The sequence below is a fragment of the Tympanuchus pallidicinctus genome, unplaced genomic scaffold, assembly GCF_026119805.1.
Source record: "Tympanuchus pallidicinctus isolate F22 unplaced genomic scaffold, pur_lepc_1.0 scaffold27, whole genome shotgun sequence".
Taxonomy (NCBI): domain Eukaryota; kingdom Metazoa; phylum Chordata; class Aves; order Galliformes; family Phasianidae; genus Tympanuchus; species Tympanuchus pallidicinctus.
Genome location: NW_026294744.1, coordinates 8,997,939 through 9,020,845, shown reverse-complemented (window position 1 = coordinate 9,020,845; position 22,907 = coordinate 8,997,939). Strand labels below are relative to the sequence as shown.

The 22,907-nt window shown below is 43.2% G+C and overlaps 1 protein-coding gene across 2 annotated transcripts in view; it reads left to right on the top strand.

Annotated features, from left to right (window-relative positions):
• The first annotated feature begins 510 nt into the window (after nucleotides 1-510).
• The window catches only part of SOX5 (SRY-box transcription factor 5), a 637,700-nt gene continuing 615,303 nt past the window's right edge, over nucleotides 511-22,907 (top strand). The window contains exon 1 of one of the 2 annotated variants that reach the window (XM_052690772.1): nucleotides 511-702. The gene's annotated coding sequence lies outside the window, so the exon portion shown is untranslated. Of the gene's footprint in view, nucleotides 703-12,205; nucleotides 12,630-22,907 lie in introns of those variants that run through there. The other variant, XM_052690776.1, reaches the window with a different exon arrangement.

Genomic DNA, 22,907 nt, shown 5'->3' with positions numbered 1-22,907 from the left:
TCAGAGGAAGCCGTTCGGAGCGGCCCCGAAGTTCGAGCTCCGCTCCGTTCCCCGGCGCTCGGCCCGCACGTGCGCCCGGCGCGGGATGCCGGAAACCGGGGGTGGAAGCCGCGAGCGGGCAGCGGGGCGAGGCGGCCGGCGGGCACCCCCGAGGCTCCCGCCGCGCGCTGCTCTCCGATAGCTCCGCGCCAAGTTCCCGGGGCGGGGGAGGCTCCGAGGCGCCGCGCTCCGCCCGCCCCCCGCCCGAGGGATGGGGACGGCAGCGGCCGCGAGCGGGGACGGCGCGCGTCACTCCGGCGGCCGCGCGGGGAGGGGGCGCGGGGCGGCTGCGAGGGAGCCCCGGCGTGCGGCGGGACCGCCGCCTGCCTCCTCCTTCTTCTTCTCCTCCTCGGGGTGCCGGGGGCGGCCAGACACCGCGCCGAGAGCCTCTCCTCCCCCATTGTTCCCGGTCTCTCTTCTTTTTTCTTTCTTTTTTTTTTTTTTTTTTTTTTGCCTTTTGTTATTGGCACTCGCATTGTGTTGTTTGTCTCTGAAGCCGCCTCATGACCAGCAAAGGGATTTCACCTCGTCCTTGAGAGAGAGAGAGACACACACAGAACGAGGGAAGGGGGGGAAGGAGCGCGGGGGGAAGGAGGGCAGCACGTGGCCGAGCGCCCGTCCCCCGGTCCCAGCCGCGCCCGGAGGACACTCGGCGGACCGCGGGTAGGTGCGCGCCCAGCGCCGCTGCAACCCGGGGCTGCCGGCGGGGCCGGGCGGGCGGCGCGGGCGGGGGGCGGCTGTCAGCGCGGCCCCGCGCCTCGTGCCCGAAGTTGGGCGCAACTCGTCCTGCCCGCGCCCGGCGGCTGAGGCTGGGAGTCGGCAGCCCGGGCGGCGGCAGAGCGGGGCGTCGGGAAAGTTATGGGGTTCGTTTTGAGCCCGGAGTGAGCGGAGCCGTCCGTCGGGAGGAACGTGACCGGCTTTTCCCCGGGGATGGCATGCTGCGCGGCGCTGTACTTTGGTCAGGGGTAGAGCCAATGGGAAGCTGTGGGATTTTGAGTAATAAGTGTGGGAATCTGCGAGAGGAGTAGGTCTAAGAGCGATTTGTTTTCTTGCTGCTGATGAATAATGGCCCCTAGGCATTTTTTATTTATTTATTTTTTTATAAGCCAGCAGGCCAACGAAATAGGCACGTGGGAGATCTGTAGGCGTCCGACATCGCAGCCATCCGCACGGCAGCGGCGCGCTGGGGCGGGCGGGAGCGCCGGGCACGGGGGAGCGCCGCTCCGGGGCGGGAGACCCCCGCGCAGCTCCAGGGATACCCCGCAGTGAGAGGGGGAAGAGGGATCGAGCTGCAGAGACGCGTTCTGCTCCATCTCTGTCAAAGAATGGAGTACGAAGCAGAAGTCAGCTGGAAAAAACGTGAAGTTTTATTCTGGTTGCGCTACTGGAATTAAAGTAAGGCGGTGTGTCCCGGCTTCCCTCATCCCCATGCAAAGAAAGCTGGCAGCCTGCAGCCCTGCCGAAGTGAATCTCTCAGGTCAGAAGGCAGTTTCTCTCACACGAGGGGCTGTACCAAGTTCTTTGCAGCCTTTATCACTTGGAGGCACCTGAGAGCAGCTGCTTGCACCCACTGCTGCTCCGTATCCCCTCGGTCCCACCCGGTACTGAGAAGTATGGCACTGCTACGGAAGTGGACTTTTTGGCCTGAAAATAGAGTTCACAGCTGCGGAACCGGGAGCTTTTTGTTACTGTTAGCTATCCCATTTGACAAGGCTGTTCCCAGCTTTGCTTCATGAGGCTTTCCAGCTGAAATGGGAAAGGCTGGCATCGATTCGGTGCGTTCCGTGAATGGGTAGCGCGGCTATTCTGACATAATTCAAACACGAGAACCCGATAAACACGTGGCCATTATGTGTGGAAACCCTGCAGCAGAGCCTTCCGGTTGAACGTAAACTGTTTGGGTTGAGAATTACACTAGAAGGAGCACAAGACTTGAAAGCCACAAGTGTCTTTTGTAAACAGATGGACGTTCGGGATGTATCGACTGCCTCAAGTTAATTCAGTTAACATGTGTGTGCACATGTATCTCATTTTGCCTACTCCGTGTTTTTATAAGGGATGGAAGCTATGTGTGCTTTTTAGAAGGAAAAGCATGCGAGTTCTGTCGGCGTCTGCCCGAGCTCCAGCTGTAGGGGCTCTTAAGGACTACAGCTGTGCTGCTGTGATCCTGTGGTAGCAGCTCACTGCTGCCCTGTTAGGTGGGCAGGTACTTTGCTCGTGAGTTTAGAAATGGTAAGATCCATTTCAAGTGCCAGTATGATGAGAATACACAGGAGGGCTTAAACATGCATCTTGCTGTGTGCCTCTGCCCTGCGTGCTGCCTGCCAAAACCGGTTAGGTGGAGCAATCCTATTAAGCTCTGCATTGTGTGCAGTGGGGTAGTTCCTTGGTGCTCAGGAGCAGCAGCTTTCTGTTACTTGTGGTGAAAATACGCTGCTATGCTGCAGGAAGGTTTGTGAGCTAGCTGTCACCACATGAAGCACAGGAGGAGATGGAGACTTGGCATCTCTGAGGCGCTGCTGTGTGCAGTGTGTGCGCAGGAGCCCTGTCTCTGCCTGCTGCTCGTCCTTACCCTGGGATGCACACTGAGATGTTGGCATACGGATGCGCCGACAAACAGGGCGTTTGGTGAAAAACAAGAATTCCAGCATTTAGGAGAAAGTAAATGAACAGTCCTTCTAAAAATACAACAGTCTGCTGCAGTATTGCCAGAGCGCTGCTGTGATGCCGTTGTAGGCTGTCATATTTTTTGACCATTGTAAACAGATACTTTAAATATTATTACTGTAAGGATTTTTTCCCGTTAGCAAAGAGGATTTTTCACTGTTTCCTACGTAAGAACCCTCTCCTGTTCTTTGAAGGGCACAGCCCAACTTGCCCTGAAGGCAGTGGAAAAGTTGCCTGTGAAGGAAGCGGGCAGTGGGGCCTTAGGCCGAAAGAGTGGCCTTTGTGGAGTCTGTGAAGTCTCCTGTCCTGGAAACTCTTTTTTTTATAATTTCAATTTTGTTGATGCATTTATTCAAAACAGTAGGAATGGTCTAATTAATCAGGATCCATTATCCAGATACAGATCTGGTTTAGGCAGTGTACTAACGTAAGCCTGAAACAAGAACACAATCCTGCTTGGTTGTGCTGAAGTGCTGTGAGCTTTTGGGAGCTTTTTTCCTCTTTCATGGCATGCTTAGCTCAGATTAGGAAAACTTCCTTTTAGATCCGTGACCAAACTGTGGGACTGTGGGAATTTAAAGCAAGAGCTGTTTCCGTTTGTGAAATTTAACAACAGATAAGAATATTCAGGTCAAGACCAAAGCTCTGCAGTCACTCCCACTTGTCTTATGATGCAATTGCTCCTTCATTGGCATTTTGTGGAGAGTGGAGGCTGCAGACACAGTGGATTTCAGAGTGCATGCGTGCAGCCTGTTAAAGTAGCTCAAGTTTGCGTGACGCTTGCTCTGGTGATGGACATCATGAAGAAGTGTAAGACTGTCATTCTTGCAGACCCTTTGCCTGTGTTTCTGGCCTCTTCAGGAACATAGTGGACACAAGGCACGCACACAGTACGTTCTGTAAATGGAAGTGTGTTGTTCAGACGAGTTTGTATTGCTTGTAGAGTGCACATCCTTTGTAGTTGCACACGTTTCCAGATGAGGAGACTGTATGCTTCATGACAGCTTGAGGAGGGTCTCCTCTAATATTTCTGACAGCTTTATTTTCCGTCCACTTCAGCCTTTTCCTTTCTCTTTGAGCTGCAAACGTAGATTGAGACTCAGGTAATACATAAGAGGATCCTTTAATGTTGGCTATTTTCAGAGGCACAAAGGACAATTACTTTCTCTTCCTACTAACCTCCTGCTGGCTTACTAGCTGCTTGGGAGGCTGGTGATTTTAAGAATACCACTTACCCAGTGCATCAAATACCAAGTAAATCTTTGCTCACCAAGATTCCAGTTCCTACACCCCGTGGTAACACCAAAAATTGAACTTGAGTGGCCCGGAGCGCCAGCTCCTACTGTGATGACTCATACAACCATCAGCACTTTTTAGACTTAAATTTGATCCATTGGCCCTGAGCAATGCTGACAATTGCCAGCTAAAAGACCCTTCAGAGAATTGTCCTTTAACAGAAGTCTTTTTTTTCCCCTTGTCCCATTTCCTGTTGTTCTTTTAAATAAAAAGAAATCCTGGTGACAAAGCTAACGTGTATTCTCTGATTATTGTTTTTCAAAAAAGAGTATTTACCTATATTTCAAGGAAAAGAATTGCCTGAAAACTGCAGGTCAAAGTTATTTTATAAAGGCAGTACTCTTTACTACTGCTCAGCTTCCTCAAGCAAAAAAAAACTCATACAGTTTAAAATCATATTTCTGTGCATGAGTACTCAATCTTTTGAATGGCTTTTGTTGAAATACAGGGGGAAGCCTGTGCTGTGTTAATGCTCTGTTAATACTCTGATAAAGGACACACTGAACACTTAACACCTGCTTTTTTTGGTTGTGAGTGTGTCCTGCTTGAAACCCAGCAGGCTCAGCTGTCCATTGCACTATGTTATTGTGAGTATCACTGATTGACAGCACACAACCCACATAAAACCACATCCCTTGGGAGAGGTGATTTCCATTTTGTACTCTGCTGGTCTATGGAGGAGTGGTCCAGGTTCTACTTGAAATGAGTCTAAAGGCTCTTGGAAGGCTCTTCATTAGGCTTAGGTTTGCTGCCTAGAACACTTGCCCCTACTGGTTCGTTCCCAAGGAAATGCTTTAAGTATGACTATTTACTATTAGTAAAATTGTTTTCCTGGTCTCTCTTAATGTAGGTAATTCTAATGTATTCAGTTTAATTTAAAACTTCAGTGCAATTCTGAACCTCAGTTATAAGAGAACAGGTGGGTCAAAGTGAAGCTGCCTGCTTATAGCAGAGCGGTGATGGCTGCCTGCTTTGAGAAGTTGTTTTGTTAACATCTTTGAGGAATGGGGGCAAAATTCAGTTTCACTCATGCTACTTGGAAGCCTTGAGCTGGTTGTCATACAGGTTTGTGGTTTCTATAGGGAGTGAGTGTATAGTACAGGTTCAAATTCAACTGAGCGCCATGCTGAGTCTTTTAGCAGTCTGCCTAAACACATATTTAATTAAACTGGTTCAAACTCTAAACTAGGGCTGTGGAATCATCCTTTTGCATTGCTATAAAATCTTTCTGTATGAGTGAGCTTTTAGCTTCATGAAGAGGGCTGGGGGACACAGTTGTAATCCTCAGCTAACCAATTAAATACTTAATAAGGAACTAAAAGTTAATTTTACAGTCTGTTTAAAAAAAGAAAAAAGGCAAAATAAGAGTTGTGGGGCTAAAGTTGTGTCTCTGGTCAGTGGATGGAAGAGCTGCTTCTCTTAGCCAGCAACACCATTTTCATGTTACAACCGACTTTGCAGGAGATTAGGCCTAATGGAACAGATTTATACGTAGAAAAAATCAGAAACGATTAGAAATCAGAAGAAAATTAGGAGTGGAGTAGTTTTCGGGAAGTGCAATAGATTTCAGAGCAGCCTGGATTAAAAACAGATACTGACTTCCGTATTGAAAAGCTATTTAAAAGTACAGAGAAAATACCTGTTCTGTAGCAGCGATTCATCCAGCAGCTCACGCTGGTGGAGTCTCTCGTACACCTGCTTTGTAGGGAGCTTGGGGACAGAAAGGTTCCATGCAAGGACACCCATTGTGGCCATTCCACATGCCTTCTGTGCACGTACAGCCAGTGAGATACAAGTGTGCTTTCCCTGAAATAGGATCCTTCCTTATGCCATGGTGTTAAAGATGAGGCTTTTCGTGCCAAAATATAGGCAAATGCATAGATGATAAGAAAAAAGGAAATATATGTGTCGATTACACTTCCATGCAATGATAGAGTGGACGCATCTGCTCTGAAGGATATGCAAAATAGATATCTAAGTTTGTGGAACCACAGGAAAGTGGGTGTGTTAATGCAATATTCTGGTTCACGATTCAAGTGTGGGAGAAGTTTGTGTTTTATATGAGAGACTGAGCTCTTTTCTGTGCTTCTGGTTGATTTTATGTTTGTCATTATATGCAGCTGGCCGCCAGAAGCAGGGCAGTCTGATTCTGAGCAAAATAAATGATTTGTTCTGATTCCTGCGACCGAGCGTTTGCGTTGCGGCACCGCGGCACGTTAAGTGCGTTGTGGTTGAGATTAACAGATCTGGGACAATTCATTAGTTCAGGTTTGCAAGCCAAGCATAGATTACTCAATCAGTACTCACACGTGTAGGGAGAGTTTTGTAATTCTCCCTGGAACCTCTTGGTGCCATCGGCTTCGTGCCTTCTGCTGGTAGTTGGAAATGACAGAGCTGGAACAGAATTTACTGAGGTGCTGGTCACTTCTTCTGTGAAACAGTTTCCAGATGACAACTGAAATATAAGGAGGCATTCCTCCAGACAGGGTTGCCGTAGGTAAGTAATGGTGTGGATGGAATGATGGAAGTTTTGTAAGTGTAGAGGAATAATATTAACTCATGAGAGACTGCAAATGAGTAAATGCTGATGAATGTGTGCAACTACGCACATGTGAATTTAGTGTGTGAGAAAGGCAACTGACCTGTTTGTGAACCTTTGTGAAACCAAAGGCCTCTCTCCATCAGGGCAGTGATTGACCAGGGGGATGCTTGCCCCCTGTCACTAAATGCCATTAGGCCAATGTCTCGCTTACTGAGACAGGGTAGCAAAATCCATGTTTTTACAATAAGAAATGGGGCAGAGGAAGAGTAGGATACAGCCTTACACCTTCTATTGTGTTTTTCCCTGTTCTTTTAGTGACTGGTGCATTGTGCTGGTACAGAAAGTGGTTCCTAGTGAGAAGTATCAAACTGAAATGAGGAGGGAAATGGAGAAACCAAGAGACTCTGATCCTTAAAAATGTATTGGAGGTTAAGGTGCTCCACTGCAGACAAAACAGCACAAATACCAGCAGCAGTCTGGCACCTGAGCACCCCTGCAGAGCACACAAATACAGCATAAAGAAGTAGCAGTAAGAGGTTATAACTGTTGCACAGTTGTGCCAAGATTTAGGAATTCATACAATATTTTACTTTCTGCCTTCCTTGGGTTTAAACTGTTTTCATGTATAAGAAGGAAAATTTTATTTGTATAACCATACAGCTTCAATATAATTAATTTTATCAGTCACTACATCTTGTTCCTTCTGATCTTAGGGTGTTTGGAAATGTCTCTATCTTTTCATTTCCCTTTTCTAATTCACTCAGAATATTTGAATTGGAGAGCTGTCTTATATGGCCCCAATGAGGAAGAGTATGTAAGTCTATACTTAACTTGAGGTATATGGCTTAGTTCACTTAAACTCTGCAGAATGTGAGTATTTGCATAAGTGCAATGCTTGGTTAGAAAACTCAGATTTCAGTGCAGCCAGAATTCTGTTTTGAAGGTACCTTGAATGGTAGGCACCCTTTTGACCTTTTGGGAGATTGAGGTGCTGAAGTCATTCATATGAAAGGAAAAAAGGAAAAAAAGTTTGTTTCCTAAATTCTCCCTGCGTTGTTGTCAGAGAGTGCAAAATGGGTTTCAGTTCTGAGCAGTGATACTGTGGGCAGGGATGGGCTCCCCCTATCCCTTGTACAGCACATCAGGCCAGATGGGGCTTCATCTAGCTGGTGGTTGGAAGCCTTCAGGGATGGAGGTGCCATAGTCTCTCCACACAGCTTTTGGGTTGTTCCGCTGTGTTGTCTGTCTCTAATTGCATTTCAGTTTGTGTTGTGTTGCTGTTGAATACATGCATTTGTTTTTTAATGCTTGTAGGCTTTTTTTTTTTCCTGATTCAATACCAGGACAATAATGTGGATACTTACAAGGTACATTGCAGAGATTAGGACATGGGAGGTGAGCATTATGGGCCTAGTTCTGTACCTGCTGCCGTCAGAGCAGACTATGCTATTTGTTTTAGATGACTGGTGCTAAAACCCAGAGGTGGTGACCCTTTGGAAGGTACATCCACTTGAGCATGTGTCCACGTGGGACCTCAAGAGAAGTGGAAGGAAGTTCAGTGATCAGCCTTCTCTGGTGTTCAATGGGCTTGGGAACACAGCTGTTTCAAAAAAACAGCTGTTTCGACAAAACACTGTTTACAAATCTGAGTGAAACACTGGTGGTCTTGCTATTAATTTCCTTTATCTAGAGGTATAAAATTTTGCCCTGGTTTTGCTATTTAGAAGGTGTGGAGTCCTTTCAGTGATTTCATAGGTTTTGGTTCAGCCTGCTGTGCAGTTTCCCATTTGGAGCTTACGTTCCTTCCAGCTCTCTTCCCCTCTCCTCCTTTGGAGAGGAACAAGTGGGGTGTTTCTGTGGAGCTGCAGACTTTTTTTTTAATTGAATGAAATGCATCACTTAAAGAAAATGGGCATGCGTGTGTGGGGGGAAGTGAAAGTCTATTAGTTTGGTTTTTTTTAATATAAAATATCACCTGCAAAGTGCTTTTAAATAAACCCCTATGTAACCATGTATGTTTTTTTTTTTTTCACTTGAAAGACACTATCTCCTTCTTCTAAACATTTGCACAGCAAAGTAATGCATTATTGCATTTTCATAAATAATTGAAAAGCAACTTAAAAGAAAGTAGGCCAACAGAAAAAAAAAAGTGTCTGTTTCAAATTTGAGAGAAGAAAAATATGTTTCCTTCTTGATAGCAAGTCAGTTAAATGTTATTAAATCCCACTCTCCCACCCCAACATGACCAAAGACAAATCTGACAATTGACAGTTTTAATCTAAAAGAGAGAGAGAAATGGGGAAAAAGGCTATAGAATGCTGAGCTGGTTTTGTTTTCTTTTTTTTGTTGTTAAGAAGGGCAGTTGTGACCCCCTTATCAGTTTGCAAGTGACTGAGGAGCAAATCTCTGGAGGTCTGCTGGTTGGATTTTTAGTACATTTCTCAATGCTGTGCTGTAATAATGCATGCTATTTTAGAACTGTGCATACGTTAGTGTTCTGGCGCGGCATGATACAATAATGTGTGAAAAAGCATAAGATCACACCTTGGTGAAACTTGCAGATTTCCTGCATAATCCGACAGTGAGCTCTTGTCAGGTTTTGACTATATGTAAAGTGAGAATAAAGTTTCCAGAAGCAAGCGCAGGCCTTGGATGCATTTCTATGGCTGCTCAAGGATTTTGGCCCTGACGTGGTTATGAGTGTGCCTGACTTGAAGCGCTTGAGTCTTGCTGTAGCCAACGGGCCTCCTTCTGTGCTTCAGATTTGGCACACGCCTTCAGGCCTTCGCCGAATGGGAGCCTCGTTTTTGCTAGTGCTGAGAAAGATCAAAAGCCAGTGTAAATAATTTCTTCAAAAAAAAAAAGTAATCAGTCGCTGGGAGCTGTTTCCAAGTAACACAGCGATGCGTTTTATCTGGTGGCAGAACCAGGGGCTGTGTGTGGTAAGAGCCCAAAGCTTTTCTGGCTGTGCCCGAAGCAGGTGGGAGGCCAAACCTCCTTCATCACTCATGGGCTTGCTGCAAGGCGAGGACCAGGGCCTGCATCTCAGCCTGGTCGTTATGGCGGTTCCTGGCCGTTCATTATGCTGTATCTGAAGGTACGTACGTGTTGCAGGAATTGCTGAGGCTCTGAGGCTTCTGTCAGGTGTGAAGCGTCGCTAGGAGGGTGTAATGGTAATTCTTCGTAGCCTTGAGATCGCCGTTGCCAGCATTAACATGTTGCTGTGCAGTTTCTTAAGATTAGAGCTCCTCAGTGAGTGGACCCTGATCAGATGAATGGAGGCTGCAAAGATAATCAGTGTGTGTGCATTCTCCCCCACTTTCCTCCCAGATTCACTCAGTCTCCTTTTTTTTATGGCCAGCACGGCTGTGTTTGAAGTCACTGCCCACCATTTCCAAACGGTGTGATGCATTTGTCAAGGATCTGGAATTTGGGATACTTTGATATAACTTGGTGCAGGCTTTGTAGAAACACCTGACATGTTTGTGTAGTTCTTAAACACCTTCTGTGCTTGATTTATCCTCGCAGGTTGTCAAGGTATTCAGATGACCTGAAAGTGAGGAAGTATGAGGGAGCTCAGCTGGCAAAAATCCGACATTGAGTCTGACTGTGTCTCAAAGTTTCTTTGCAGTATTGAGCCCAGGCTGTGTAGGAAGTGAAGAAAACCTTCCTCACCTTCGCCATTGTGTCCAAAAGGCTCTGAGCAACATATTTTTTTCCAGGTGATGAGCAACCTAGTTAGCTCGCATTGTTTAAACCCAGTGCCAGCTCTCCTTTGTTGAAGGCACAGTGGGAATTCGTAATGTCCTCATGTTCCACTCTCAGCAGGCTCAGTGCTAGAAGTGCTCTGGTGGTTTGGTAGGTTTCCTCAGCCTGAGGAGCCACAGTCAACCGTCTGCAATGAACTCCTGTACACTAGCATTATCCAGCCGTTATTGGAAGTTCCTCTCGTTAGACACTACCGTTTAATATGGTTCTGAAGGCTAGCTTTTAGTGCAGTAGGCTTGCAAATGTTAACTTTGCTGCATGTTTTCAAGGTCCTTTGTTATTTGTGATCACCAGAGATTCGTGGATCTTGAGGTTAAGGATGCGGAGGATGCTGAGAAAGCAGTGTTATTTTCTGTTGGGAATTTCTTTTTCTTTGGCTGTCCCAGTGGGTATCTTGTGAGAGTAAGGCCAGGCCTATCTGTCTTGTAGAGGCTGAAAGATAGTTTTTTGGGCGTAAAACAAAGTCATTTTGTTGACACAGAACAGTATGCATCACTGTTACTGTTTTACATTTTTGTATTTGTAAGAACAGCATATTGATGGCTGTGTGTTAAAACTCTGTCTTTTAGTGGCTTGTTTTCTTTCCGAAAAAGGAAGAAGACTACATTCTTACTGAGAAAGAACCCGAAACGATACTGGAACAAGTACAAGGGCTGTGTTCATACATGATCAGATTCAGGAAGATTAGGGCACTGTGTATGAATTGCTTTCATGTTCGTTGGGTTAGCAGCTGTCAAATAAGTGATTATAGATGTTGGCAAAGCTTTTCTTTCCGTAATCACTGTGAAGCAGGGATAGAAATGTAACAGATGCCATTTAATATGGACCAGCACCTAGATTCTGTTTCGGGGTCTGGCTTTTTACAGCTTTGTGGCCAAAGTTTTGGAGTGTCTTTAATTCCTTACTACCTGAAAGTGGAGGTGATAGTTTCTTACTTTACAGGAGATATCTGAAGCTCTTTGTTAAATAGTTTGAGAGCCTTTGATGAAAGGTATGAAATATATGGAATAGCATTAAGGATAAGATTAAACAGAACAATTGTGCTCTGTCTGAAGATGATTATTACTCCCGTACAAGTGTTAACTTTCTGCAAGAAATAACATGTCTTTTTTTTTAATTTGTTAATTGACAAGGCTTTTGGATACATGGCACCATACTTGCAGTCCTGTTGAAGAGCAAATGAAGCGTTGTGATTCTATTTTTTACAGCATAGGAGTCTTCAGTGACTCATTTAGTGTTTGTAATGCCTGTGACAGATTAAAAAAATCGAATCAGTTACTCCCAGTGAGACGGATACACTCAGCCAGACCCTATTTGAGAGTTACTTGCAGCACTGTTAAGACCAAAGTACGCATCTTCCCCTTCCCCCCCGAAAGAATCCAGCTTATCATGAAATGTTTATCAGAGCCATATAAACATTTCTTGACTGCTGAATTTTGAAGGGAAATTCTTTTGGTCTAACATATGTATCGCAAGCGAAACTCCTCACAGCTTAGAGAAGAAATAATTAGCTTGGTTACAGCCCTACTTATTACCAAGCATGCCAGCATCTGGCAAGGGTAGGGCGATCTGGGAATTCGCTGCTTGAAGCCATGGAACAAAGTGTTCTGATCCGACCCCAGCAAGCGAGTCCAGGACTTGAACTGGAATCTTCAGGAGCAGAAAAGTCTTAAGTGTCTGGAAAATTGGCCTGTTGAGTCACCACGCAGGCACTAAAACAAAACTAATTTTAAGCAGGTCAGAGTTCAGTGATTCCCTCTGGAATCTAATTTTTTTTCCCCTTAAAAAAAAAGTCTCATGTTTTAAGTGAAAAGGGTCAAAGTTGATGCACTGCTACAATTTTTGAATGCTTTCCCTTAAGAACAGCCACCCAGGCTAGGATTAGCATGGAGGGCTTCTAGGCTGGCACTTCACTGTCTGGGTTAAAAATATTTTAAAGCAGTAAGTGCAGTCAGAACAGAGAGAGATCCCTGGGAGCCTTCCTGTTCAAAAATGTGCGAGCTCAGGGCAGCAACTGCAATGTAATTTAGGACAGTATATGCTTCATAGCTTTAAAGAATATTGTCTCTTGTTAATGTTACATTGGAGGACAGTGGGATAGTGGTAATTTTAGGGAGGTGGTATTCCTGTTTGTTTTACATTGAAAACTTCAGGATAAATAAAAAGAAGCATGAATTGAGGAAGAGATGTAACTGCTGAAACCCAGCAATGAATCCACTCTGAGCAGACTGTAGAAACAAGAGGGGAAGGTGGGCATACAAACATTTTCGTGGGAATGCAGCTTCGAAAAGAGCTTAGGAGACAAAGGCGAAATCAGGTACGTACTTTAAAAGGCATGTGGGCAAACTTTTGTCTGTGAGCCCAGTGAGGAGCCTCTCACATGAAATTACAAAATGTTTGGGGGGATCGAATGACAAAAAGCTTGTATTGCTTTTCCATTGCTGAAGAAATGGGGCTGTCTATAAGCAGAAGTGATTCAAATAGCTCTTTTCAAAAAAGTGCTCTGGAGAGTGAGGGAGATTTTTCATTTCCATTCCTTTACAAAGATTATTTCCTTCTTTTCCCCTTCATGTCTCACAGAGTTCCCTTTAAATCTGCAAGTGAAAAGGATGGTCTGAGCTACCTAGGGAGGCTCGAATCTGAATTCTGTTTGTGTCAGGCTCTGTGAGCTTGGTGATCTCTGTTTATCTCTTAGGAAATAGTTGTGCTTGCACAACACTGCAAATGCAATGTGCAGATGTCAGGACAGCAAAAACAAAGAAGGCTGTCTAGGAAAAGCAATGCCAGACCTAATGGCAGAGCGGACAAGAAGCGGTGGGGACTTGTGCCGTCTTTTCTTCCTTGTGCCTCTGCGTGGCCGTAGGTAAATCTCCAGGGCAGACTGCAAGCTCCTTATGCTCAATAGTGTGTTGCAGCTCGTGCAAACCGTGCTGTTGATACGGGGTGTTTGTGGGAATGGTTGCCCACCTGGGCACCAAAGTTTGCACTCTGGTTATCAGTTCAGGTGTTATCTTGTGAGTGACACCTGTCCCATGGGACTTCCTCTCGGATGTGCAGTGTCTGATGTCGGGCATTTTGAATGGAGGTGCTATGAAGTGTAATGTTTATTAGGAGAGCCTCAGTCCGCCTTGCCAGGACATGAAGTCACTGGAACACTTTCCCTCCGTGTCCATACAGGTGCGCAGTATGTGAGGATTTGCATGGGAGGATATGTGAAGCTCTGAGATCCTGTTTGTCTTCCAGGATGTAGCAAGGTTCAGCTTTTGTCAGGCTTATCGACCATAGTTTACTGAAATATTTATTTCAGTTTAGGGGAAACTTAGTGACATGCAGTTGCTTTTGCATTTAAGATCACGGTTTATAGCCCTTTGAAGTCATTATGTTTGAAGGGAAAAGAAGTGCTTAAGGATAAGCTGAACTTGAATTAAATTGCGTAGGCTGATAACAGATTGAATTTGTGGTACGGCTCTTTTCACTAAGGAAGCAAGTCAAGCAGTGAGTAATGCTGGGTCGACTCGTATCATAACAGGAGGTGGTGTAGTGCATGGCAGCGGAGTTTGCTGGATCTGAGCGATGGAACTGGTTCTTCTGACTTCAGGGATGGTGGTGGAAGGTAGAAAGTTAATCTGTGACTTGTATAACTTTGTGATTCACAAGCATAAAGCTGAAATAAATTGGGCTGGTTTCCAGGTCCAGTACTTTCATTTCCGGTGATTGAGAACTTCCAAACTACAAATTGTTTTTTTTTCTAATAGGTGACCCAGTGGAAACTTTGCGACAGGGCAGACTTTTAGGGAACCATGAGGCAGAATGTCTTTTAGATAGTTCCCAGATATAATGCTGATTAGTATTTTTTTTATCTTTTCATTAGGAATTCCACAGTTGTCCTTCTATCCAGCCCCCCTTTAAACCTTACCCCAGCACAAGAGGGTAGCAGTATGCACATGCTGTGCTGATCCTTTTTGTTTAACTGGCAATGCTTTTACACTCAAACTAGCTATCAGGGTATGATGGGTCAACAGGATCGTTCTCTTATCGTGAGGCACACCTGAAATATCTGCTTAGGCAGTGCTTGTGATTTCTCAGCAAATGTTCAGCCCAGTGGGGAGCTGCAGGACTCACCTCCATCTCCCAAGGGTTAACAGTAACCTATAATAATAATCTTGTGGCACAAAAATGCTTCTTTTTATGCATTACCTACTTCCAGAGGCCTAATTTAGGTTTTGTATCAAAATGGATATCACAAACCTCTGAGCTTCCTGCTGAGAAGGAAAGTGCTACCGAGAGACATCGTTCTCTGTTATTCTTCTGGTGTCCGGGAGGGGTGAGGAGGCAAAGAAACAATTGCTGATATCTCTAGCAGTAAGTATAAGTAGTGCCAGGGTGGGCTGCAAAAGTAAAACACTTGGAGGGCATTGTTCCTGTGAGAGCCTGACCCTTGCTCTTTGTCAAATACGTATGCACGCGTGTGTGTTTCTTCACTTATGAGGCAATTTACAGATCAACAAGAAATCAGTTGCATTTCGTACCTGCACAAAACTTTCACCTGTCATTAAAAGAAAAGAATATTGAGTAAAACGAGAGCGTGTTTTCCTGCTTCAGTGTGCAGGCAGCGACGTTCAAGGATCGGCGTGCATGTGTCCCTGCTCTCTCTGTGCACGTTTCATGCCAGATTCTGCTGCAGATCCAGTTGAACTGTTTTCATCAGTTGCTTTCCTCAAGAATTTGTTTGTTGAATGTTTTCATATACAAAAAGTTATGTTTGCATTTTTGTTTCTTTGCTGTAAGAAGTGCAAACAGGGAAAACAAAAGCTGTTATTTAAAATGAAAAGGTTTTGGAAATCAGAAACGCTTACTGAGCGCCCGGATAGTTTCTTCCTATTTAGTATTGATTTTCCATTGGAAACACACATGAGAGGAAAGGACAGATTTTAACAAAACACGAAAAATGCTCGTGTTTCACAGTTTCCAAGCAGTTGCTGTTTTTCCCTGCTTTTTCTGTATGGAATTTTATGGTGTGGAGCTTGTCCCAAACCTGTCCTCCTCCTCCTGCCCCATGGATTGAGCAGCCCCTGCCTCGCAGCCCACTGGCATATGTCCTTTCCACTCTCTCCACCTCCTGTGTTGGCGGTGCCCAGAGGGAAGATGGCTTGACATTGCTGCTCAGCTGTTGGATAGGGGAGTTCCTGGTGCTCCTGGCTCCTTGTGTCTGGCAGTCTCAGGTGCCAAAACATGGATGTGGTCGGCCATGGGTACAGCAGAGTGCTCTGCCTCCTGATAGGGCTTATTCCATTGACTTCATCGACGCTCCTGTTGGGCTGTACTGGCTTTGGCCCTCTGTTGCCTGGCTGAGGCCAGAAGTAGTCGTGAAGCAAACAGTGCTCACCAACCTGAGCTTAGAGGAGTGAATGCATGGTGGAGAGCGTGGCGGGTGTGAGCTGTGGTCATGCTCTGCCACAGCCTGGGCAAGTCCTGTGATGCTTTCTTCCTCAGTTCTCATATGTTCAAGGACACACAGGCTTACCATCGCACTTGGGTGTTGCAAAAATTAATTAATAGCTATTTGCATGATTTCAAAGTAATTTTATTTTTATAACCATAAGTAAACAGGAGCTTAATCAGTTATTTTTTCTTCATATTTGTGCTATAGGAAAAACCTACTAATTTATTTCCAAGCGCATGACACACAGAAACTATCTTCACACTTCTAAGTGGAGCTGGGGCTCAATGCCAACACTTTTTTTTCCTAGTGAATCTGGTATACTTGTGCACTCATATAGAACGGTACAACCTTACAGTTTCACTCAAGAGGTGGAATTTTTTTCTTCTGCATTTTTGTACTTATAAGCTGTAAATACCAGGCGCTTTTCATGGGTTATTTGGTCCTCACAACTGCACGCATTGCCAATGTCCTTTAGCATTTCTTTGGAGTAGTTCTGACTAGTAAACAGTAAAAATGTGTGGTTTTTTTTTCTCCCATGTGTTCTGCAGTCTCCTTATACATTAATTATTGCATTTTAGGTATCTGGGGATTCAGGAAGGAGAATGGAGACAAATATAATTGGGAAGCTTGTCACCTCTTATCCTCTCTCATGTGTGCATGAGGGGAAGCCCCCTTGTATACTGATTTGGGAAAGAGGACCAAGTCATGTCTTGCACCCGATGCAATGCTGGAAATGTTATGCAGATCACTGGTTTAGCGTGGAACATCTATGTGCATTAAGGCAAAGGAAGTCAGAGTTCGTGCCTGTGTCTGCATTTGCGGTCATAAGAGGGTTAAATAACACCTAAGTGTTTTTTTTCCTTTTTTCTTTTTTCTTTTTAATATTTTTACTTTATTTTTTAAAATTTCCTTTGTTTTAATAAAATATTTTTTTTTCTTAAATGAAGTGAGAGAGGAGAGTAATATGCCACTGACATGCTTTGGGATCTGAAGCTCCTGTGGACCCCATAGGATGTCAATGGACTCATTAAGATTTAGCCCAGTTGTATGCATTATTCATAATATACATTCACAGCATGCACCCTAAAGACTGTCTCCTGTGAATGCTTAGTCAGAATCATTTGCATTCTGTATTATGGACCCATAATATAGAATACATTTAGTGTATTATGCTTTACACATATTTGCAGCCTTTACTGTTCTGGAATATGCAGAAAATGTGCTTAAAGAATAGAATGCAGTTGTGTTTTGTTGCTCCATAAAAACTAATGTATAATAAGGACCCCGATGGAAATTAATTATTGTGTATGAGCAATGGACAGTTGTTTTGTTTTGGTTTTTTTTTCTCTTTATTTTCAGTGACGTTTTGAATTTACTTTTCTAACATGTTGAAGAGGTGTTTTAAATTGTGGGCTGATATTTTGTTTTTGTTTTGTTTCAAATACATACAAATATCATTTTTGATGTGGGAAGTTGGCAGATGATGAAGCATCAAATTGAAGTTGAGATGCTTAATAATAGTAAGAGTTGTTTGCTCTGAGTTTGCTCTAATCCTACAAACATTATTTCTGCTGTACATGACAAGACGAAGGAATCAACAAAACACCACATCAGAAGATTAATTCTCTTCCCGTCATTTGCAGTGTTGAAGCTCTTATCTTTTCACTTTTCCTCAGCTGCTATTACATCATGGTCATTGATCTGATCTCTTTAGAACAGATCTAGAATAACCCAGGCATGTTCCTAAGGATGCTTCTGCGCTAGTTTCCTCGGCTATTACACAGAAATGATAGAAATGGTATTCCTTAAAGTCCACTGTAGCAACTGTTTGCATAGATTTACTCCTTTGGTACCCTGTCAATGCTGACAAAAAGTATTCCTTTGGATAATTTTGTTATTGCAAGAAAACTGCATTTTTGGGGGGCCCGAAGAGTGAAGTTTTGGAGATATATGGATTACTTTCTTTGTGCAGAATCTTTAAGAGATCATTATTCATTATTATGAAGTGTTTTCCAGTTTGAGGACCACAAAAATATTTCCAGCTGCCAGGCTGTGCAGAGGAAACTGCAGATAGCAGAAAGAAAGAAAAGGATGGGAGTTGTCAAGCCAGGGCAAAAGCCAAGATCTTGTAGCATCTTTTGCATGCCCATTGTCTTTTGAAAAGCAGCCCCTGTGCAGCTTCAGAAAGAGACGGTGAATGTAAGACTTCAATCTCTTTTTCAGGGCAGTGCAATTGAGTTCTACAGATGAAACAAAGGGGCAGATGGTGAGATCCATGTCTCAGAAGCCAGGCACATGATGGGCAAAAGTAGTTTTCCAAGCTTAGGTGTATACAGTGCCGAAGGACATCGCATGCCTTTCTGTGTAGTTTTTTTCCTAAATGTTGTAATGCTTGATAAAAAGCCAATGCTTATCAAAATAATTAAAGCAAACAGTCCTAATATCACGAAAGGGTTTTTCCCATCATTGGCTAAACACAGGTGAGTGTTTTGGCAAAGTTGGGAATTTGGGATAAAATGATTTCAAGCTCTTAGAAGTATTTATACTAACTTTTTTTCCCAGTCGTTTTTCCTGTTTACCTTTAGGCAGTGTTCGTACACACATGCCCTGAAGGAACAATAGAGTCTTTGCTGTGTCCAGCAAACTGGGAACTTATCCTTTGGTCCAAAAGTGACTGTTGAGTTTGTGATGAAATAGCGTCTTAAATACACACATTTCATTGCTTTTTTGATGAGAAGGGATAGCCAGTATTCGATCAGAAGTTTTCACAATTGAGAATTTTCAGTTTGTTTATAAATACGTATCTTGCAGCATGCCATTGCTGTTACTTGTTCCTTTTGCTTAGCAATTGACAGTTCAAGATGTTTAAGTCCTGTTGCATAAAAGCAACATGTTTCTTTTTCTTTTATACAAGATGTAGCGCAGTGGAATTCTGCTCTGTGAGTATGGCAGTATAAAAGCAATCACTGTAGAAGTGGTAACCGTATTGTTTTGGAAGTGAACGCTGTTGGAACCATTGCCAAATGGCTTTCTGTCCAGGAGAGCAAAGCTGCCCTTCCATCTAAGCAGCTTGTGTTACTGGTGCATACATGGGGCGAGGGATAGAAAAGAAAGATAGAAGTTATGGAAATTAAATCCAGATTTCTCTTAGCTTAGTGCTCAAATTTTTCCTATCATCTCCCTTGAGTCCTAAGCTCTACTTCTTTATGCTTTCCTATTCCCTCTCCTCCCCAGCTCTTGGTGCTGCCCTGGCACTTCTGTGCTGCACTCTTTCTTCCTGCTCTGAAAGCTCCAACATAAGTATATGATTATTAGTTTGGTCCCTGATTTGTACTTTCAACACTTACATTGTTGATCCATCTCATTAGTTGGATGCAAGGATCTGAGACTTGTGTGAACATATTTTTTCCCATTGCAAGTGAAGGAAATGAGAACTTAAGTAGCGCTTGAAAAACAAGACATCAAAATACCCCTTTCAGATTGACAAATATGCTTTGTATGCTGAACTTCTGGCATTTTCTTTTATTGTCTTCACAAATACCACTTGCATTTCAGCAAATTTATCGTCATCTTTGATAATTCTGAGAGCTGCTTTGGGAAAATGAGTAGAACATGCCTTTTAGCTCAGCTCAGCTCAGAATACAGTGCTGTGTCTATGACACCATGATCTCTAGAGCATTTTGCAGTTCTTCTCCTTCTGTTTTTCTCTTGAGAAATCTATATTCCTGCTGTAAGATGTGTAGTAGTGCAATGAACATGTTTTTTTTTATTGTTATTAGGCTTACAATGTGGAAAATGAAGAGTTTGCTTCCAACTGTTTTATGAAATTTCTAGGAAACTCTGAGCAGCTTTATTTAATATTTGCAATATATGGTTTTACTTTTGTAAATGATTTTAAATGGTGTACCAGAAATACTAAGTCATGGCCTGAAAAATTGATTGAGCACCTGGTGGGAAGGCAGGGCCAACCCAGGGGAGCTCAGGTCATGCAACGTACCTGAGTGACCAGAAGGGGTGGAGCCAGGATCCACCCCGTTCCCAGACCTCATTTAAGGGTTTGCAGTAGAAGCAAGGGCATTTTGCTAGAGATTCCTGTGTACCTGAGATCTTCTGAAGGTAAGCTTTATTTCTGTGCCCTACTGTGACTGCTGTATTTGAGCAGATCTTTGCTTGCTGCAGCCTAAAACCTTGCTGCTCTGCTGTTGTTGCTTTCCATCTCATTACAAATAGTCTTTCTTCAATAAACAAGTGTTTAAGTAGGAGCTAGAGTAATGAGCACTGTATGTTAGCCAGACTCATAAGGAATGGCAAGAAGTGTCGTATTGTGGTAGTCTTTGTGCCTTCGTATTAGTAACTTGCTGAACAGAGTACCTCCATAGTAGGCTTCAATTCAAGACTCTTCAAGTACTACATTATCTTTATTAAAATTATGCTATGGAAAGTAATTGTTTGCATGGATAGATCTTAAAGAGTTTTTGCTGGGTGACCTACCACATTGGTACTCCATTTTGCAGGTGGAAAGGGTTTGTGTTTTGACTTTGGATTCTTTTCTCCAGTAGGAAAGATGGCCTGTCCAGTTATCTGACATTGTTCTTTGCTTTATTCTCTTGGCATTGTCTGTCTTTTGTCCAAAATCATCTGCAATGTATTTCTGTCTATCCATCATGTTAAAAAAATCTACTGTCAGAATTCTCTCATCATGGAATTTCAAAAATAGTAAATTTTGATTTTCCTTTTATCAGCCTTTCTAGTTCAGAATCTGTAACTTTGAAACAGTACAATTCAGTGCTTTAAAAAAGAATCTAAGATTTTCATACGATCACAGGAGGCAAGGCTTTAAGGAGAGCTCCAGGGATTCCAAGACAAAAGAGAAAATTCCAGGGTATTTGCAACCCCGGAGCTTCTTGGTACGTATGATCAAAAAGGGCCACAAGGACTCAGGTTGTGTGCTCCTACTGCACAGAAGATCTTTCACGTTGTGATGCTTCATGGAAGTGTAATATCCAAAGAAAAAAGTTAAGATTGTCTCTCTCAGACTCTGGTCCCCACACAGTAGAATAGGAGTGGAGGAATAATGCTGAGACCAATGGAAAGTTGGCATTCAGAAAAAAAAACTGGTAATGCCAACTTCCCTTTGTGCTTAGGCAGAACTACTGAAGAAATATTTTTTTCCCCAAAAGTATCACTGAAGAGGAGGTACAGATTTGCACATAATTCTGTGCTTGGCAACTTTGCCTTGTTCTGATGTCCTGTGTCTTGAGAAGGAGCAGTGCTCATCACAGACCTTTCCACTGCTCTTTGCTTCATTGTTTGTATCATCAGGAGGTCGAGGCCTTCTACTTTGTCCTCTCCTTCTTTACAAGAACTGCAAAAGTCAGCCATGTTCAGCCAGTGTTTCAGCTCCCAGGGTGGGCAAGGCGCCATCTTGTGTGTTCTGGGTTTTGTTACCAACCTAAAATACTCTGGCCTCTGATATAACTGTAGAAATAATTTCATCTGGTGTTTTTGGTGTGTGCATGCAAATTTCTTCTAGAGATAATACCACTAAATGACTGCTTTGTTTTGTTGTGTTTTCAGGCTATTGCTAGTAAAGCTTGAATTCAGGCTAGAACTTGTTGCCAGGCTGTCCCTTCCCTGCTACTGCATCTCATCCATAGCCCAATTAGCAAGGTGTACAGTAGCATGCCTGTTATTTGTTCCTGATCTTAAAACTCTAAAGTTGCTTTTCACTGTTTTCTCACTTTTGCTGGCTTTACAGCAGTGGTGCTGATCTGTTCTTACTGATGCATCTGAGTGTTCAAACTATTTTTATAGCAGCAAAGGAAGAAGCAAAGATGAGACTTTAGAGCTACATTCGTTCATGTCTGTGTTATTTTAGTACTAAATCTCAATGATAAATATTAGTATTATTGTTGATTAAAATATGCAAGGAGAGGTTTTAGTTCTCTTTTGAAGATCAGCTTAATACTTAATAGGGGAGACAATACTTAATAGGGGAGACAAGAGCCCTTTTAGAAGGGTAAAATCTGAGAAGCCTAGTAGGTATGTACATTTTAAATGTGTGCCATGTGTGCTGAGGGTGACTTGGTTCACACAGAATATTTGTAGTCAAGTCAAAAATAGAACTCATAACTTGCATGCTTGTGCTTCCTTAGTCCAGTTCCTTCAGAAACAAATCTCCACATTACTTAAAAAGAACAGAACTGAAACATGACTGCTGGAGTCTGCATCTATTGCCTGTTGATGTGGAAGTGAGAGTCAGGAAGAAGACAGAGAGGTGGTGGGAATTAGGATATTGTATTGGGAAGCTCCTATGGATGTTATGAACACTGTACCTGCCCTGCATGTAGTGGTTTTGGCTTCATGGCTGTTTGTCCAACATCTTATGTACTGACTTGCAACAAATATTTCCAGACCAGTGCTGGTGCAGTGATAATATATTACTGTTGTTCACCAAAACCAGAGATTACATGCAGAAAATAAACTGCAGACAATTGCAGTCTTGTTTGCAGCTGGCTTGTTTCCTAAATATTAATACTAATACTACACTAAAAAAGTAAAACAATTTGAAATAAGTGGTTGGAAAATCTGTACAGGTGTAAAAGTTAAGCATATGGCAGAGCAGAGATTGCCAATGAAAATGACAGATGATTAACATTCATTAAAACTTTCAATTAACACCTTGAAAAATTCCACAAAATAATACCACATATAAATAATGTGTGATGTCTCCATGCACTTTTAACCAGTTTTTAAGGGAAGGGAAGAGAGGGAGTGAAAGATGGGAAATGTATTGTAAAAGTACTTAATACAATGACTTTTTACCCTCCTTTTCCCCCTTCTTCCCCCTTTTTTTTTTTCTTTTAGGAGTTCAGTGGTCTGTTGTTGAATAAACTGAGTTTAAGCTATCAGTATTTGAAAAGATTTGGCCTGGGTTGCAGTTAGTTCTTTTTCTTCCTAAAGATGAGTAAAGATTTTTTTCTTATCCATATCCTTTTCTTTTTCTTTTTTCACTCTGAGCATGAGAGAACCTGCAAGAAACTGTATGGCAGTGTGAAAGATGCTCTAATCAGTTAGCTAATTACAGAGATCAGTACATGACAGTAGCTGCAGTCCTGTCTTCACAGCCCTCATCATCCACATGCCTTCTAG